This window comes from Lonchura striata, chromosome 33 (assembly GCF_050655825.1).
Source record: "Lonchura striata isolate lonStrDom1 chromosome 33, ASM5065582v1, whole genome shotgun sequence".
Lineage (NCBI taxonomy): Eukaryota > Metazoa > Chordata > Aves > Passeriformes > Estrildidae > Lonchura > Lonchura striata.
In genome coordinates this window covers 1,026,273-1,045,019 of record NC_140735.1, presented here as the reverse complement: position 1 = coordinate 1,045,019, position 18,747 = coordinate 1,026,273, and positions in this window count along the sequence as shown.

The window sequence follows — 18,747 nt, the reverse complement described above, 5'->3', positions numbered from 1 at the left end:
AGAGCTATGCCAGCAGCAGGACAGGCATGTGGTCCCCACAGGCACAGTGGGTTCCCTGCAGCCAGGCTGGGGCGGGATTGGGCTGGGTGGTCCCTGCTCAGGCACGTGGTACCCAGTGCCTTGGGTTCTGCTGGCCATGCCCAGCCTGTCCTGTTCTTGCTTTGGGCCACACAAGCCCCATGGCAGTGCCTGGGGCCCAGCCCCCAGACCCAGCCAGCCTCAGCTCTGGCAGCAGAGTCCCGCTGTGCCAGCCTGGGGACACACGGTAGAGCCCTCTGTGCCTGACTGGAGTGACCATGGCACCTGCTTTTCTTCCCGGACTGATGGAGATCCTGGACTGAAATGGCACCCTTTTGTACATAGTTTTTAGAGTTTGTTCTTGTTTTTGGCATATAGGTTTTAGGGCTTTGTTTTGTCTTCTGTAAATACATTTCAAATATTGTTGTTAGATATGTTCTTAGGTATATACATTCTATAAATTGTTGTTATTACAAATATTCTTACAAAAGTAAATGTGTTCTGTGTTTTCATTGCTGTTCTTATGGAAATAAACAACCTTGGGTTTTCACACCCCAGTTCTCTTTCCATTTGCTTCCGGCACAGGCAGTATTAGCAAAGTTGTGGTTTCCACTTGCTCCCGGTTCCCAAGGCTGGAGGTTCATGGGGGAGCTGGCACAGCCACCCCAGCAGTGGTTGTCCCACTCAGAGGGTCCTGCTGACAGAGGTCACTGTCTCCTTGCTGTCTCTCTGGACACACTGGGGAGCTGCAGGGGCGAATCCCAGCGTGCCCTGTCCCATGGGATCCCATGTTGGGACTCAATGTCCCAGCCAGGGTGAGCACTGGTTGTGGCCCTGGGCTCAGCATGGCAGGCCTGGTGCTCACAGCAGTGCAGACTTCAAGCTGGCCATGCACAGCTCCGTGTTTCTCCCAAAAATATCACTGCTGCAGCACCTGGGGTTCCCCAGTGCTGGGCTTTTTATCCCCACTGCATGGAGGATCACATGGCAGGCCAAAGGATGGATCCCATGTGGCCTCCAACCTGCCCTGATCCAGGCTGGGCACAGCCTGATGAAGGATGAGCACATCTCGCAGGGATATGGAAACCTCCCCTGAAAACCCAGTTCAGGCAGAGCCTGAGCTCTTTTGTGGCTCTGGGCAGGAAGATGCTCAGGATCTCCCAGAGAGGCTCAGCGGGTAGTAGGATTGTGCCTGCATCTCGCTCTGGAGATGCTAGTGGCTCAAGTGACAGCTGTGGGAATGATTTATAATGCACCGAGAGGGGCCACAGTCCTGCAAGGCTCTTACATCAGGAGCAAAGAGCAGCCTGCAGGGTGGGGAAGGCTGGAGCTGTAGCACTCTGTGCTCATCCCTCACCTTAGTATGGAGCTGCCCCAGAGTTGCTATGTATCACTTTGATGGTTCTCCTGTTGAGTGTATTTTGGAGCAGCTGTTATCTGTGGCTTTTTATGGTGATCCTGTGGAAAGCAGCCATTTACCTGCTGTGATGAACTCAAAACTAATACTAACTCTTCATTCCCTTTGGTTTTATTTGGAGTTTTTTTGGTCTCTTTGTTTGATTGGTTTGCATGGGTTCGTTTGTTTCTAGGCTTTTTCTGTTTTGGTTTGAGTCTTTTGTTTGCTTTTTCATAAGACTCAGGTGAAGTTGGCATAGCCAAAGTCAAGAGAATGTACACCAGGCTTGACTTTCCAGAAATTACTTTTGGCTGGGTTTAACTGCATTCTCCAGGCTCAGGATGACCAGTACATTTGCAGGATTTGCTCTGCAACATCAGCTTGCCCAGACTCTGCTCGGTGATTCAAAAATGGAGAAGACAATGGATATTGTGCCAAGCTTCCTTTCAAACAGCCAAAACTGCAACGGCATGAGAGATAAAAAGAAAAAAACAGAGACTATATTCACCAATTAGAGCAGAAACAGTGTCCCACCATCTTGCCCTCCACTCTTATTAATTTTCTACTTTGAGAGGCAAACCTGGGCCTAAAGCTTCCGTCTCTCAGTTCCTGATGCCATTTGACTCCTGCCTGGACTCCCCCAGATCACACTGCCTGCTTTCCACGTGGGGCTGGGGATGCTCAGCCTCGAAAAGAGGAGACCCTGGGGAGGCCTCACTGCAGCTCTGCAGGACTGCAAGGGTGCCACAAGAAAGATTGGGACAGGGTGTTCCACAGGGCCTGTGGCAACAGGACAAGGGGGGACGGCTTTCATCTGCAGGAGGCTGATTGAAGTTGGATCTGAGGAAGCTGCTCTCTTCCACTGAGGGTGCTGAGGCACTGGCCCAGGCTGTGGATGCTCCATCCTTGGGAACAGGGCTCTGAGCACCATGGTCTGGGGGAACGTTGCTAAGCATGGAACCAAAGGCTCTCTAGCTCAATGGTCATGTCACAATCCATGTCCCATCTGGAACTGCCAGCAGCCAGCAAGCAGCACAACACAGCCGTTGGCCCTGGGCTCAGCACACGCTGCACGCTGCTCCTGCTGCTCCTGACAGCCTTCTTCTTCCTGCCCCTGAGACCTCATCTCATCAGTGTCAAAAGCTGCCTAAGGCCTGGGTTGTGTCATCCATCCCGGCAGGATGCTCACATTTGTCCTGAGGAAGGTACGGTGCCATTCCATGGAGGTGGATTCCCCCAGGTGCCTGGCTGTGGACTGGAGTTCTGAGGGGATGGGGTGGGACAGGGACCCCACTCTGAGGTTTTGCTACCTCTGCAGGCTGTTGCAGGTAGAGAAGACAAGATGGAGGTGGACAGACAGACTGATAGAGAGGAGAAGATGGAAGTGGAGGGAGAAAAGAGAGGAGAGGAAGAGATGGAGGTGGACACCATAATGGATACGGAGGAGGAGATGGAGGTGGATGGAGAACAGACTGGAGAGGAAGAGATGGAGGTTGATGAGGATGAGGAGATGGACGTGGAAATGGAAGAGTACACCGAGGAGATGGACATTGATGAGGAAGACGAAGAGGAGGCCATGGTCCTGGGATGAAGAGCGATGCCAGCAGCAGGACAGGCATGTGGTCCCCACAGGCACAGTGGGTTCCCTGCAGCCAGGCTGGGGCGGGATTGGGCTGGGTGGTCCCTGCTCAGGAACGTGGTACCCAGTGCCTTGGGTTCTGCTGGCCATGCCCAGCCTGTCCTGTTCTTGCTTTGGGCCACACAAGCCCCATGGCAGTGCCTGGGGCCCAGCCCCCAGACCCAGCCAGCCTCAGCTCTGGCAGCAGAGTCCCGCTGGGCCAGCCTGGGGACACACGGAAGAGCTCTCTGTGCCTGACTGGAGTGACCATGGCACCTGCTTTTCTTCCCGGACTGATGGAGATCCTGGACTGAAATGGCACCCTTTTGTACATATTTTTTAGAGTTTGTTCTAGTTTTTGGCATATAGGTTTTAGGGCACCCTTTTGTCTTCGGTAAATACATTTCAAATATTGTTGTTAGATATGTTCTTAGGTATATACATTCTATAAATTGTTGTTATTACAAATATTCTTACAAAAGTAAATGTGTTCTGTGTTTTCATTGCTGTTCTTATGTAAATAAACAACCTTGGGTTTTCACACCCCAGTTCTCTTTCCATTTGCTTCCGGCACAGGCAGTATTGGCCAAGTTGTGTTTTCCACTTCCTCCCGGTTCCCAGGGCTGGAGGTTCATGGGGGAGCTGGCACAGCCAACCCAGCAGTGGTTGTCCCACTCAGAGGGTCCTGCTGACAGAGGTCACTGTCTCCTTCCTGTCTCTCTGGACACACTGGGGAGCTGCAGGGGCGAATCCCAGCGTGCCCTGTCCCATGGGATCCCATGTTGGGACTCAATATCCCAGCCCGGGTGAGCACTGGTTGTGGCCCTGGGCTCAGCATGGCAGGCCTGGTGCTCACAGCAGTGCAGACTTCAAGCTGGCCATGCACAGCTCCGTGTTTCTCCCAAAACTATCACTGCTGCAGCACCTGGGGTTCCCCAGTGCTGGGCTTTTTATCCCCACTGCATGGAGGATCACATGGCAGGCCAAAGGATGGATCCCATGTGGCATCCAACCTGTCCTGATCCAGGCTGGGCACAGCCTGATGAAGGATGAGCACATCTCGCAGGGATATGGAAACCTCCCCTGAAAACCCAGTTCAGACAGAGCCTGAGCTCTTTTGTGGCTCTGGGCAGGAAGATGCTCAGGATCTCCCAGAGAGGCTCAGCGGGCAGTAGGATTGTGCCTGCATCTCGCTCTGGACATGCCAGTGGCTCAAGTGACAGCTGTGGGAATGATTTATAATGCACCGAGAGGGGCCACCGTCCTGCAAGGCTCTTACATCAGGAGCAAAGAGCAGCCTGCAGGGTGGGGAAGGCTGGAGCTGTAGCACTCTGTGCTCATCCCTCACCTTCATGGGGAGCTGCCCCCAGAGTTGCTATGTATCACTTTGATGGTTCTCCTGTTGGGTGTATTTTGGAGCAGCTGTTATCTGTGGCTTTTTATGGTGATCCTGTGGAAAGCAGCCATTTACCTGCTGTGATGAACTCAAAACTAATACTAACTCTTCATTCCCTTTGGTTTTATTTGGGGTTTTTTTAGTCTCTTTGTTTGATTGGTTTGCATGGGTTGGTTTGTTTCTAGGTTTTGTCTGTTTTGGTTTGAGTCTTTTGTTTGCTTTTTCATAAGACTCAGGTGAAGTTGGCATAGCCAAAGTCAAGAGAATGTACACCAGGCTTGACTTTCCAGAAATTACTTTTGGCTGGGTTTAACTGCATTCTCCAGGCTCAGGATGACCAGTACATTTGCAAGATTTGCTCTGCAACATCAGCTTGCCCAGACTCTGCTCGGTGATTCAAAAATGGAAAAGACAATGGATATTGTGCCAAGCTTCCTTTCAAACAGCCAAAACTGCCAACGGCATGAGAGAAAAAAAGAAAAAAACAGAGACTATATTCACCAATTAGAGCAGAAGCAGTGTCCCACCATCTTGCCCTCCCCTGTTAATAATTTTGTACATTGAGAGGCAAACCTGGGCCTAAAGCTTCCGTCTCTCAGTTCCTGATGCCATTTGACTCCTGCCTGGACTCCCCCAGATCACACTGCCTGCTTTCCACGTGGGGCTGGGGATGCTCAGCCTGGAAAGAGGAGACCCTGGGGAGGCCTCACTGCAGCTCTGCAGGACTGCAAGGGTGCCACAAGAAAGATTGGGACAGGGTGTTCCACAGGGCCTGTGGCAACAGGACAACGGGGGGACGGCTTTCAGCTGCAGGAGGCTGATTGAAGTTGGATCTGAGGAAGCTGCTCTCTTCCACTGAGGGTGCTGAGGCACTGGCCCAGGCTGTGGATGCTCCATCCTTGGGAACAGGGCTCTGAGCACCATGGTCTGGGGGAACGTTGCTAAGCATGGAACCAAAGGCTCTCTAGCTCAATGGTCATGTCACAATCCATGTCCCATCTGGAACTGCCAGCAGCCAGCAAGCAGCACAACACAGCCGTTGGCCCTGGGCTCAGCACACGCTGCACGCTGCTCCTGCTGCTCCTGTCGCCCTTCTTGTTCCTGCCCCTGAGACATCATCTCATCAGTCTCAAAAGCTGCCTAAGGCCTGGATTGTGTCATCCATCCCTGCAGGATGCTCACATTTGTCCTGAGGAAGGTACGGTGCCATTCCATGGAGGCGGATCCCCCCAGCTGCCCGGGTGTGGGCTGGAGTTCTGGGGGGATGGGGTGGGACAGGGACCCCACTCTGAGGTTTTGCTACCTCTGCAGGCTGTTGCAGGTAGAGAAGACAAGATGGAGGTGGACAGACAGACTGATAGAGAGGAGAAGATGGAAGTGGAGGGAGAAAAGAGAGGAGAGGAAGAGATGGAGGTGGACACAATAATGGATACGGAGGAGGAGATGGAGGTGGATGGAGAACAGACTGGAGAGGAAGAGATGGAGGTTGATGAGGATGAGGAGATGGACGTGGAAATGGAAGAGTACACCGAGGAGATGGACATTGATGAGGAAGATGAAGAGGAGCCCATGGTCCTGGGATGAAGAGCAATGCCAGCAGCAGGACAGGCATGTGGTCCCCACAGGCACAGTGGGTTCCCTGCAGCCAGGCTGGGGCGGGATTGGGCTGGGTGGTCCCTGCTCAGGCACGTGGTACCCAGTGCCTTGGGTTCTGCTGGCCATGCCCAGCCTGTCCTGTTCTTGCTTTGGGCCACACAAGCCCCATGGCAGTGCCTGGGGCCCAGGCCCCAGACCCAGCCAGCCTCAGCTCTGGCAGCAGAGTCCCGCTGTGCCAGCCTGGGGACACACGGTAGAGCCCTCTGTGCCTGACTGGAGTGACCATGGCACCTGCTTTTCTTCCCGGACTGATGGAGATCCTGGACTGAAATGGCACCCTTTTGTACATAGTTTTTAGAGTTTGTTCTTGTTTTTGGCATATAGGTTTTAGGGCTTTGTTTTGTCTTCTGTAAATACATTTCAAATATTGTTGTTAGATATGTTCTTAGGTATATACATTCTATAAATTGTTGTTATTACAAATATTCTTACAAAAGTAAATGTGTTCTGTGTTTTCATTGCTGTTCTTATGGAAATAAACAACCTTGGGTTTTCACACCCCAGTTCTCTTTCCATTTGCTTCCGGCACAGGCAGTATTAGCAAAGTTGTGGTTTCCACTTGCTCCCGGTTCCCAAGGCTGGAGGTTCATGGGGGAGCTGGCACAGCCACCCCAGCAGTGGTTGTCCCACTCAGAGGGTCCTGCTGACAGAGGTCACTGTCTCCTTGCTGTCTCTCTGGACACACTGGGGAGCTGCAGGGGCGAATCCCAGCGTGCCCTGTCCCATGGGATCCCATGTTGGGACTCAATGTCCCAGCCAGGGTGAGCACTGGTTGTGGCCCTGGGCTCAGCATGGCAGGCCTGGTGCTCACAGCAGTGCAGACTTCAAGCTGGCCATGCACAGCTCCGTGTTTCTCCCAAAAATATCACTGCTGCAGCACCTGGGGTTCCCCAGTGCTGGGCTTTTTATCCCCACTGCATGGAGGATCACATGGCAGGCCAAAGGATGGATCCCATGTGGCCTCCAACCTGCCCTGATCCAGGCTGGGCACAGCCTGATGAAGGATGAGCACATCTCGCAGGGATATGGAAACCTCCCCTGAAAACCCAGTTCAGGCAGAGCCTGAGCTCTTTTGTGGCTCTGGGCAGGAAGATGCTCAGGATCTCCCAGAGAGGCTCAGCGGGTAGTAGGATTGTGCCTGCATCTCGCTCTGGAGATGCTAGTGGCTCAAGTGACAGCTGTGGGAATGATTTATAATGCACCGAGAGGGGCCACAGTCCTGCAAGGCTCTTACATCAGGAGCAAAGAGCAGCCTGCAGGGTGGGGAAGGCTGGAGCTGTAGCACTCTGTGCTCATCCCTCACCTTAGTATGGAGCTGCCCCAGAGTTGCTATGTATCACTTTGATGGTTCTCCTGTTGAGTGTATTTTGGAGCAGCTGTTATCTGTGGCTTTTTATGGTGATCCTGTGGAAAGCAGCCATTTACCTGCTGTGATGAACTCAAAACTAATACTAACTCTTCATTCCCTTTGGTTTTATTTGGAGTTTTTTTGGTCTCTTTGTTTGATTGGTTTGCATGGGTTCGTTTGTTTCTAGGCTTTTTCTGTTTTGGTTTGAGTCTTTTGTTTGCTTTTTCATAAGACTCAGGTGAAGTTGGCATAGCCAAAGTCAAGAGAATGTACACCAGGCTTGACTTTCCAGAAATTATTTTTGGCTGGGTTTAACTGCATTCTGCACGCTCAGGATGACCAGTACATTTGCAGGATTTTCTCTGCAACATCAGCTTGCCCAGACTCTGCTCGGTGATTCACAAATAGGGAAGACAATGGATATTGTGCCAAGCTTCCTATCAAACAGCCAAAACTGCAACAGCATGAGAGAAAAAAAGAAAAAAACAGAGACTATATTCACCAATTAGAGCAGAAGCAGTGTCCCACCATCTTGCCCTCCACTCTTATTAATTTTGTACTTTGAGAGGCAAACCTGGGCCTAAAGCTTCCGTCTCTCAGTTCCTGATGCCATTTGACTCCAGCCTGGACTCCCCCTGATCACACTGCCTGCTTTCCACGTGGGGCTGGGGATGCTCAGCCTCGAAAAGAGGAGACCCTGGGGAGGCCTCACTGCAGCTCTGCAGGACTGCAAGGGTGCCACAAGAAAGATTGGTACAGGGTGTTCCACAGGGCCCGTGACCCAGCCCCAGACCCAGCCAGCCTCCGCTCTGGCAGCAGAGTCCCAGTGTGCTAGCCTGGGGACAAACGGAAGAGCCCTCTGTGCCTGACTGGAGTGATGTCCTGGGTTGTAAAATAAGCTTGTATTCTATTTGCCATCTGTTGAAGGCAAACTTGTCGGACAGGTTTTGTTATCTCTCTCAGAGACAATGGTTTGCCCTGTAGAGGCAATGTTTTGTTTATACACTATTGACTGACTCACTGCCGGGCTGGTAAATGTAACACCGTGAGGGGTCCCACCCAGAGGGGGAAGCCAAGCACTCTATTATTGGATAAAGGGGTAGCTTTTAGGGAGAGAAGCAGCTCGCTCTCTCTCTCTTCGCGGGATTCCCGGAGAAGCAGCTCTCTTCAGCGGCACTCGCAGCGAAGCAGCCGGCGCGCGCTGAGGCGACGGCAGCGGAGCTCAGAGGCAACCCCGGCGCAGAGGAAGACCGGCCCCACTGCCACCAGATCTTCAGAGGAAAACCATACCCTTCTAAAGATCACCATTTCAGCTGCAATTCATCAACCATTGCAAGGGAAGCAATTGTCCCAGCAGAACTGTACTGGCACCCCGACTCCTCAGGTTCTGGACCTTTTCACTGTTTTTGTTTGTACCGATTGCATTTGCCTTTTTAAATTGTTGTCTAGTTTTCTCCTAGTAAAGAATTGTTACTCCCATTCCCATATCTTTGCCTGAGAGCCTTTTAATTTAAAGATCCTGGTAATTCAGAGGGAGGGGGGTTTGCCGTTCTCCATTGCACAGGAGGCTTTGCCCTCTTTCACAGACTCCTGCCTTGTCGAACTAAGACAGATTTTGACGCATCAACGTGAGGCCCGAGGGCATTGAGAGGGAAAAAGGATTAATAGTTCTTAAGTAATTTGGTTTTTTGTTGTGTGTAAAAACATCTTCAGCATCACCATGTGGTCTAGTTTACCTTGGTTTGGGTGGCATGTGATCGTAGCTATACTTTTCCCATTTGCAGACCCTTATTTAAAAATGGGTCCTATAACTAAGGCTACTGTGTCTGTTATCAAGTTTGGCTTCTGGGTTAATTGGGTGAGGAATTCATGGATCTTTAATTTCCTCTGGAAGGCAGGTACATGGATTCATAGCTATCACATGTTAACTGTATGTTTTGGGGGTTACTTTAATAACGGTACCTACTGCGAGGAAATAGCACCTGGGCAAACTTTCTCCCAACCTTTTAACCATCTTTTTGGGTCTGCTCCACCAGTTCTCAAAGGGTTAAGATCCTTTCTAAGTGCTAATGATACCATACAATGGGTGGTGTTGCTGATAGTCCTGTTATATTTAGCATTCAGAGATAAGGGAAGATTAACCTGGATAACTACCCTCACACCTACACCACAGACTCGAGATGCTGCTGCTCCAGAGCCTGACCCTCCCCACAGCCCACCTCAGAAATGAACCGCCCAGATTGGGTGAGGGTTCTGGTTAAGGAGATACGAGAGATGCTGAAGGACTGCATTTCCCCAGCTGGTGAGAAACCGGCCCTTTGCCTTGAGGAGGGACAGTCTAATAGTACAGCTGTGGAATCCACTAATGTTACAACTGTCCAGGTTCCAGCTGAACCACAAAGGCAGTCACGGTCAGCAGCAGTGGCCCCGGTAGAAACAAGGAAGTCTAAGGTGAAAGCAGAGCACCCTGCAGATAGGGACAGGAATGGAGGAACCCCACAACCCACAGGGGAGCCAGAGATTGCTATCATCACCGAGTCCCTGACGTACGAAGGTCTTCGTAATCTGCATAAAGACATTGTGCGACGAGGGCGTGAGGCTTATGCTACCTGGCTACTCCGGGTTTGGGATCTTATGGGTACAGGCGTGCAGCTGGACGGTGGTGAGGCAAGGAACTTGGGACCCTTGACCCAGGACTCGGGTATAAATCAGGTTTTTGTAAGGGAACCAGGGTCCCTTTCTCTCTGGGAGCGGCTCTTAATGAGTGTCAGGGAGAGGTTTGTCCACAGAGAGAGAATGCAAGAGCACCATCATAGAATGCGCTGGAAGACCCTCGAGGAAGGGATCCAACAGCTGAGGGAAGTGGCAGTATTTGAGGTACTCTTTGGGAGGGATGGACGACACAATAATGACCCTGACAAGGTCAGGTGTACGGGACAAATGCTGTGGAGTCTGGCAAATCTTGGGCCATCTCAATACACCACCTTCATTGCAACAATCAATGCTGACGCCCACCGGGAGACAATAGGTTCTGTTGCCAACAAACTTAGGAATTATGAGAGTATGATTAATGGCCCAATGCAGGCTCATATCTCAGCTGTGATTAAGGAGTTTAAAGAGGAGATGAGGGAGGAGATAAGGAAGGTTAATACAGCACCCGTGAGAGTCACAGGCCCCAGAATCAGCGCCCAACAATCCCCATCTAGAGAGAGAGGGTACACCCCAAGGGCTAATCTGTGGTTCTTCCTGCGTGACCATGGGGAAGACATGGGGAGGTGGGATGAGAAACCCACTTCTGTCCTGGCAGCACGGGTCCGTCAACTCAAGGAGGGAAACTCTAACCGGGGGAGTTCCACCAAAGTGAAGGTAGCCTCAACCTCCCGTGACCAAGCTTGTGGGTACGATCTGTCAGACCCCCTTGAAGGGACCTCTAGTATGTATGCCCAGGGAAGGAATGATAACCAGTGTTAGAGGGGCCCTGTCTCTAGCCAGGGAGAGGCACGGGAAAACCGGATCTTCTGGACAGTGTGGATCCGATGGCCTGGCACATCAGAGCCACAAAAATATGATGCTTTAGTTGATACTGGTGCACAGTGTACTCTGATACCATCGGGACATGTGGGGGCAGAGCCTGTTTCCATTGCTGGTGTGACAGGGGGATCACAACAATTGACTCTGGTGGAAGCTGAGGTGAGCCTGACTGGGAAGGACTGGAAGAAACATCCTATAGTGACTGGCCCAGATGCTCCGTGTATCCTGGGCATAGACTTCCTCCGGAACGGATATTACAAAGACCCAAAGGGACTCAGGTGGGCTTTTGGAATAGCCGCTGTAGAGGCAGAAGGCATTAAGCAATTGAACACCTTGCCTGGACTGTCAGAAAACCCCTCTGCAGTAGGACTCCTAAGGGTGGAAGAACAACACGTGCCAATTGCCACCTCGACAGTGCACCGCCAGCAGTATCGGACGGATCGAGATGCCGTGATCCCCATCCACAAAATGATTCGGGAGCTGGAGAGCCAAGGGGTGGTCAGCAAAACCCACTCACCCTTCAACAGCTCCATCTGGCCTGTGCGCAAATCTGACAAAGAATGGAGATTGACTGTGGACTATCGTGGCTTAAATGAAGTGACTCCACCGCTGAGCGCTGCTGTGCCGGACATGCTGGAACTCCAGTACGAGCTGGAGTCCAAGGCAGCAAAGTGGTATGCCACCATTGATATTGCTAATGCGTTTTTCTCCATTCCTCTGGCAGCAGAATGCAGGCCTCAGTTTGCTTTCACCTGGAGGGGCGTGCAGTACACCTGGAACCGACTGCCCCAGGGGTGGAAACACAGCCCCACCATCTGCCATGGACTGATCCAGGCTGCACTAGAAAAGGGTGAGGCTCCAGAACACCTGCAATACATTGATGACATCATTGTGTGGGGGAGCACAGCGGCAGAAGTGTTTGAGAAAGGTGAGAGGATCATCCAGATACTACTAGAAGCTGGCTTTGCCATCAAGAAGAGCAAAGTCAAGGGACCTGCCCGAGAGATCCAGTTCCTGGGAGTGAAATGGCAAGATGGACGGCGCCAGATTCCCACTGAGGTCATCAACAAGATCACAGCTATGTCCCCACCAACCAGCAAAAAGGAAACACAAGCTTTCCTGGGTGCCATAGGTTTCTGGAGAATGCACATTCCTGAGTATAGCCAGATTGTGAGCCCTTTTTATCTGGTTACCTGAAAGAAGAATGATTTCCACTGGGGCCCTGAGCAGCAACAAGCCTTCACCCAGATCAAGCAGGAGATCGCTCATGCTGTAGCCCTTGGCCCAGTCAGAACGGGACCAGAGGTCAAGAATGTGCTCTACTCTGCAGCCGGGAACCATGGGTTGTCCTGGAGCCTTTGGCAGAAAGTGCCTGGGGAGACTCGAGGCCGACCACTGGGATTCTGGAGCCGAAGTTACAGAGGGTCTGAAGCCAACTACACTCCCACAGAGAAGGAAATCTTGGCTGCCTTTGAAGGAGTTCAAGCTGCCTCAGAGGTAATTGGCACAGAAACACAACTCCTCCTGGCACCCCGACTACCGGTGCTGGGGTGGATGCTTAAAGGAAAGGTTCCTACTACCCACCATGCCACTGACGCCACATGGAGCAAATAGATTGCCCTCATCACTCAACGCGCCCGTATTGGAAACCTGAATCGCCCTGGGATTTTGGAGATAATTACGAACTGGCCAGAAGGTGAAAACTTTGGTCTCACTGATGATGAGGAGCAGGTACAAGTGACAAGGGCTGAAGAGGCTCCACCATACAACCAACTACCAGCAGAAGAGACCTGCTACGCTCTTTTCACTGATGGTTCCTGTCGCATCGTAGGGATGAACCGGAAGTGGAAAGCAGCCGTATGGAGCCCCACACGCCAAGTTGCACAAGCTACCAAAGGAGAAGGTGGATCGAGCCAACTCGCCGAACTCAAGGCCATTCAGCTGGCTCTGGACATTGCTGAAAGGGAGAAGTGGCCAAAGCTCTACCTTTATACTGATTCATGGATGGTAGCCAATGCTCTGTGGGGCTGGCTGGGAAGGTGGAGGAAGGCCAACTGGCAACGTAGAGGAAAGCCAATCTGGGCTGCTGATATATGGAAAGACATTGCCTCTCGGGTGGAAAAGCTGACGGTGAAAGTCCGTCATATAGATGCCCATGTCCCCAAAAGTCGGGCTAATGAGGAGCACCGAAACAACGAGCAGGTAGATCAGGCAGCAAAAATAGAGGTGTCAAAGATAGACTTAGATTGGCACCATAAGGGGGAGTTGTTCTTGGCTCGATGGGCTCATGATGCCTCAGGTCATCAGGGCAGAGATGCCACCTACAAGTGGGCATGAGACCGAGGGGTGGATCTAACCATGGACAGTGTTTCCCAGGTTATCCATGACTGTGAGACGTGTGCTGCCATCAAACAGGCCAAGAGAGTGAAGCCCCTATGGTATGGTGGGCGGTGGTCCAAGTACAAGTATGGGGAAGCCTGGCAGATTGACTACATCACACTGCCCCAGACACGCCAAGGCAAGCGCTACGTGCTGACCATGGTGGAAGCCACCACTGGATGGCTGGAGACTTTCCCTGTACCTCATGCCACTGCCCGGAACACCATCTTAGGCTTGGAAAAGCAAGTCCTGTGGAGACACGGCACCCCTGAGAGAATTGAGTCTGACAACGGTACCCATTTCAAGAACAGCCTTATCAACACCTGGGCCAGAGAACATGGTATCGAATGGATATATCATATTCCCTATCATGCTCCAGCTGCCGGCAAAGTTGAACGGTGCAACGGACTCCTTAAGACTACCCTGAAGGCTCTTGGTGGGGGAACATTTAGAAACTGGGAAATTAACCTGGCAAAAGCAACCTGGATGGTCAACACCCGGGGGTCTGTCAATCGAGCTGGCCCTGCTCAGTCAGAACCCTTACACGCAGTAGATGGAGATAAGGTCCCTGTAGTACATATGAAAGGTATTTTAGGGAAAACTGTTTGGATTAATCCCACCTCAGGCAAAGACCAACCCATTCGTGGGATTGTCTTTGCTCAAGGACCTGGTTACACTTGGTGGGTAATGCAGAAAGATGGGGAGACCCGCTGTGTACCACAGGGAAACTTGGTCTTAAGAGAGAACTGGGTGTAAGATTTCATGGTGTGCAGATGGAAATAGAATAAGGGGTGGATAATGTCCTGGGTTGTAAAATAAGCTTGTATTCTATTTGCCATCTGTTGAAGGCAAACCTGTCGGACAGGTTTTGTTATCTCTCTCAGAGACAATGGTTTGCCCCGTAGAGGCAATGGTTTGTTTATACACTATTGACTGACTCACTGCCGGGCTGGTAAATGTAACACCATGAGGGGTCCCACCCAGAGGGGGAAGCCAAGCACTCTATTATTGGATAAAGGGGTAGCTTTTAGGGAGAGAAGCAGCTCGCTCTCTCTCTCTTCGCGGGATTCCCGGAGAAGCAGCTCTCTTCAGCGGCACTCGCAGCGAAGCAGCCGGCGCGCGCTGAGGCGACGGCAGCGGAGCTCAGAGGCAACCCCGGCGCAGAGGAAGACCGGCCTCACTGCCACCAGATCTTCAGAGGAAAACCATACTCTTCTAAAGATCACCATTTCAGCTGCAATTCATCAACCATTGCAAGGGAAGCAATTGTCCCAGCAGAACTGTACTGGCACCCCGACTCCTCAGGTTCTGGACTTTTTCACTGGTTTTGTTTGTACCGATTGCATTTGCCTTTTTAAATTGTTGTCTAGTTTTCTCCTAGTAAAGAATTGTTACTCCCATTCCCATATCTTTGCCTGAGAGCCTTTTAATTTAAAGATCCTGGTAATTCAGAGGGAGGGGGGTTTGCCGTTCTCCATTGCACAGGAGGCTTTGCCCTCTTTCACAGACTCCTGCCTTGTCGAACTAAGACAAGTGACCATGGCACCTGCTTTTCTTCCCGGACTGATGGAGATCCTGGACTGAAATGGCACCCTTTTGTACATAGTTTTTAGAGTTTGTTCTTGTTTTTGGCATATAGGTTTTAGGGCTTCGTTTTGTCTTCTGTAAATACATTTCAAATATTGTTGTTAGATATGTTCTTAGGTATATACATTCTATAAATTGTTGTTATTACAAATATTCTTACAAAAGTAAATGTGTTCTGTGTTTTCATTGCTGTTCTTATGTAAATAAACAACCATTGGGTTTTCACACCCCAGTTCTCTTTCCATTTGCTTCCGGCACAGGCAGTATTAGCAAAGTTGTGGTTTCCACTTCCTCCCGGTTCCCAGGGCTGGAGGTTCATGGGGGAGCTGGCACAGCCACCCCAGCAGTGGTTGTCCCACTCAGAGGGTCCCGCTGACAGAGGTCACTGTCTCCTTGCAGTCTCTCTGGACACACTGGGGAGCTGCAGGGGCGAATCCCAGCGTGCCCTGTCCCACAGCTGCCAGGGTGAGATGGGGTTGGGAGGATGTTGGGAGAAATGGGAACCAAGTTTGGAGTGGTGTGATGTATTTGATAGCGAATAAAACTTTCAGAGTTACTGATTTCTCTCCCCTTAATTTTCAGTCAGTTCTATTTGTAGAGTGGTTCCTTCTCAGCTGAGTGAATTCCTATAAAATTCAATTTTTTAAAATCCATTGGCCCAAACATTCCAAAAACTAATATTCATATAAAACCACCCATCTGCAATTACATTTTTTTAAAACAATTTTAATTTTTTTAGAGTATTTAAGGGTGTTATTAAAGTTTAATTGTTTGGTTAAATTGTATGAGACATTATAGTGGTGTTTGGTTTCGTGTTTAGTATATTTGCAATATGAATTGTTTTACTAAGGTGTGTTCGATTGTATGTTTAGATTGGCTCGTGCTGTTAGAGGCGCTGGGCTCAGCCTGGCAACTGATGAGTCAGAGCCGTCCCGGGCGCTCATTGGCTGAAAATCGCCGGGCGGGACAAGCGCCGAGTTTCTGCCTGGGAACTGAATCGTCATCAGCGCCGCGCGCTCTGATTGGCCAGGATCTGCTTCGGGGCGGGGACGGGAGGAACTGGGGTCCCCCAGGAGCCCCCCGGGTTTGGGGTTTCCATCCCCCCTCGGCCCTCGGGGCGGCCTTGGGGCCACCCCAACACCCCCAAAATGGGGAGGGTCCCCGGAGCCGCTTGGAAGTCCCAAAAATGGGCTGGAAGCGGCAGGAGCCGCCCCAAAAAGGGATTGAAGGGTCCGGTCCGGGAATGGCTCCGATCCGGACTGGGATTGAGGGAGGGTCCGGTCAGCGGCTGCGGAGGGGCTGGGATTGGGGAGGGGTCCGGGATTGAGGGGATGGGTCCATTCCGGGACTGGGGCAGGATTGCTCCCTGGGGGTGGGCTCCATGATTGAGTCAGGGTCTCTCCCCTTCCCGATCCCTGATCCTGTTCCCGATCCCAATCCCATTACCATTTCTGTTCCAGTTCCCGGGCCAGTTCCCGATCCCGATCTCATCCCCAACCCCATTACACTCCCACTCCCGATCCCCATCCCATTCCCGTTCCTGTTCTCGATCCCGATCCCACCGCTGTTTCCAGGGAATGGCTCCTATCCCAACCCCGACTCCGAACCCGGGGGGTCAAACATTGGGATCAAACACCCCAAATCTAAACACTGGGAGTGGGGGGGACAAACATCCCCAAACCCAAACTCTGGGATGTCAACCTCCCCCGTGCCCCAAACCCGAAATTTTAGGATCAAACCCCCCAAATCCCAGATCCTGGGGTGTCAAACACTTCCCAAATCCCAAATGTTGGCGTTAAACCCTCCTGACCCGAAATCCTGGGGTTCAAAACATTTGGGGTGTCCAACACCCCCAATTCCCAAAGTCTGGGGTCAAATACCCCCAAATCCCAAATCCTGATGTGTCAAACACCCCCAGCCCCCAAAGTTTGGGGTTAAAACCCCCAATCCCGACTCCTGGGGTGTGAAATATCTGGGTTGTCCAACCCTCCTCGTCTCCAAAGTTTGCGGTCAAACCCCTCAATTCCCAAATTTTGGGGTCAACACCCCCCAATCCCAAACCCTGGGGTGTCAAATCCCCCTGATCTCCCCCACTTTGGGGTTAAATCCCCCAAAATCAGTTGGTCAATCCCCCCAGTTTCCAAATTTTTGGGTCTAAACCCCCAAACCCCAAATCCTGGGGGTTGAAATACCTGGGTTGTCCAACCACCCTGATCCCAACGTTTGGGGGTGAAACCCCCTGATCCCCAAATCTTGGGAAAGAAAAACAAAATCCCAAACCCTGGGGTGTCAAACTCCCTCAGTTCCCAAAGTTTGGGGTCAAAAACTCCCAAAGCCCCAGGTGTCAAAACCCCCTAAACCCCAAATTTTAGGATCAATCCTCCCAGTCCCCAAAGTTTGGGGTCATGACCCCCCCAAATCCACGCCAGCCCTGGGGGACACAGTGGGGTTTGTTTGGGGTTATTTGGGGTTTGTTTGGGGTTATTTGGGGCAGCTCCAGGTGCAATGTCTGCAGAAAGACCCTGGGTACAACACCGGGGAAAAAAGGGGAATGGGTGGGAATTGGGGGATTCAGGATGGGGAAAGATCCTGGGTGGGAAAGGGGGATTTAGGATGGACAGGGAAGGATTTGGGATGGGAAAAGGGGATTTGGGATGGGGAAAGGGGAATGAAGTGGGGAATTGGGGTGGAAAAGGGAGATTTTGGCATTGGAAAAGGGATTTGGGGACAGACAAAGGATGTGAGGAGGAAAAAGGAGAATCTGTCATGGGAAAAGGAGGATTTAGGTTGGGAAAAGAAAGATTTGAGCTCAAAAAGACATTAGGGATTAAAAGTGATTTTGGGGCTGAAAAAAGGAAGATTTGGGATAAAAAGTGAGGATTTGGGCTGAGCTGAGCTGAACTTACCTGGGGGACTAGGGGCGTGCAGGGTATTTGGGGCAGGGTCAGGACCATTTTTGGGGCAGTTTTCTGAGATTTTGGAGTATTTTCTTGGGATTTGGCAGCAGGTCTATGGGATTTGGGTGCAGTTTTATGGGATTTCGGGGGTTTCTATGGGATTTTGGGGTGCTTTGAGGGATTTCAGGGTATTTCTATGGGATTTTGAAGTGGTCTGGAGGGACTGCAGGATGTTTCTATGGGATTTTGGGGCAGCTTGAAGGCATTTGAGGTGTTTTGGGGCAGGTTAAGGGTATTGTGGTGCAGCTTTGAGGAATTTTGGGGTGGTTTGGAGGGATTTCAGGACATTCCTCTGAGATTACAGGGTGGTTTGGAGGGATTTGGAGTGTTTGGGGGCAGATTTTGGTTATTTAGGGGCGGGTTTGAGGCGATTTTTTAGGGGTATTTCAGGCCAGTTTTTTTGGGGTTTGGGGTTATTTTGGTGGGGTTTGGGGTGTTTTGGGTCACTTTTGGGGAAGGAGATCTCCATGGCTGGCTCTGGGTGATGCTGGAGCCCTGCAGGGCCTCGCGGGTGGCGCCCGCCTGCACCTCGGTGTCCAACTGCAGCGAGGTGATGTCGCAGCGCCCGGGCACCAGCGCAGCTCCTGGAACCCCGGGAACCTGGGATGGGAACGGGGCCAGGAGAGCCCGGAACACCCGGGAGCCGTCCCCAGACACCCAGGAACCTTCCCCAGACACCCGGGAATGTTCCCCAGACACCTGGGAATGTTCCCCAGACACCTGGGAACCTTCCTCAGACACCTGGGAATGTTCCCCAAAAACCCAGGAACATTCCTCTAGAAATCTCGGAATGTTCCCCCAGACAACCGGGAACCTTCCCCCAGAAACCCAGAAAACCTGGGAATGTTCCCCCAAATCCAG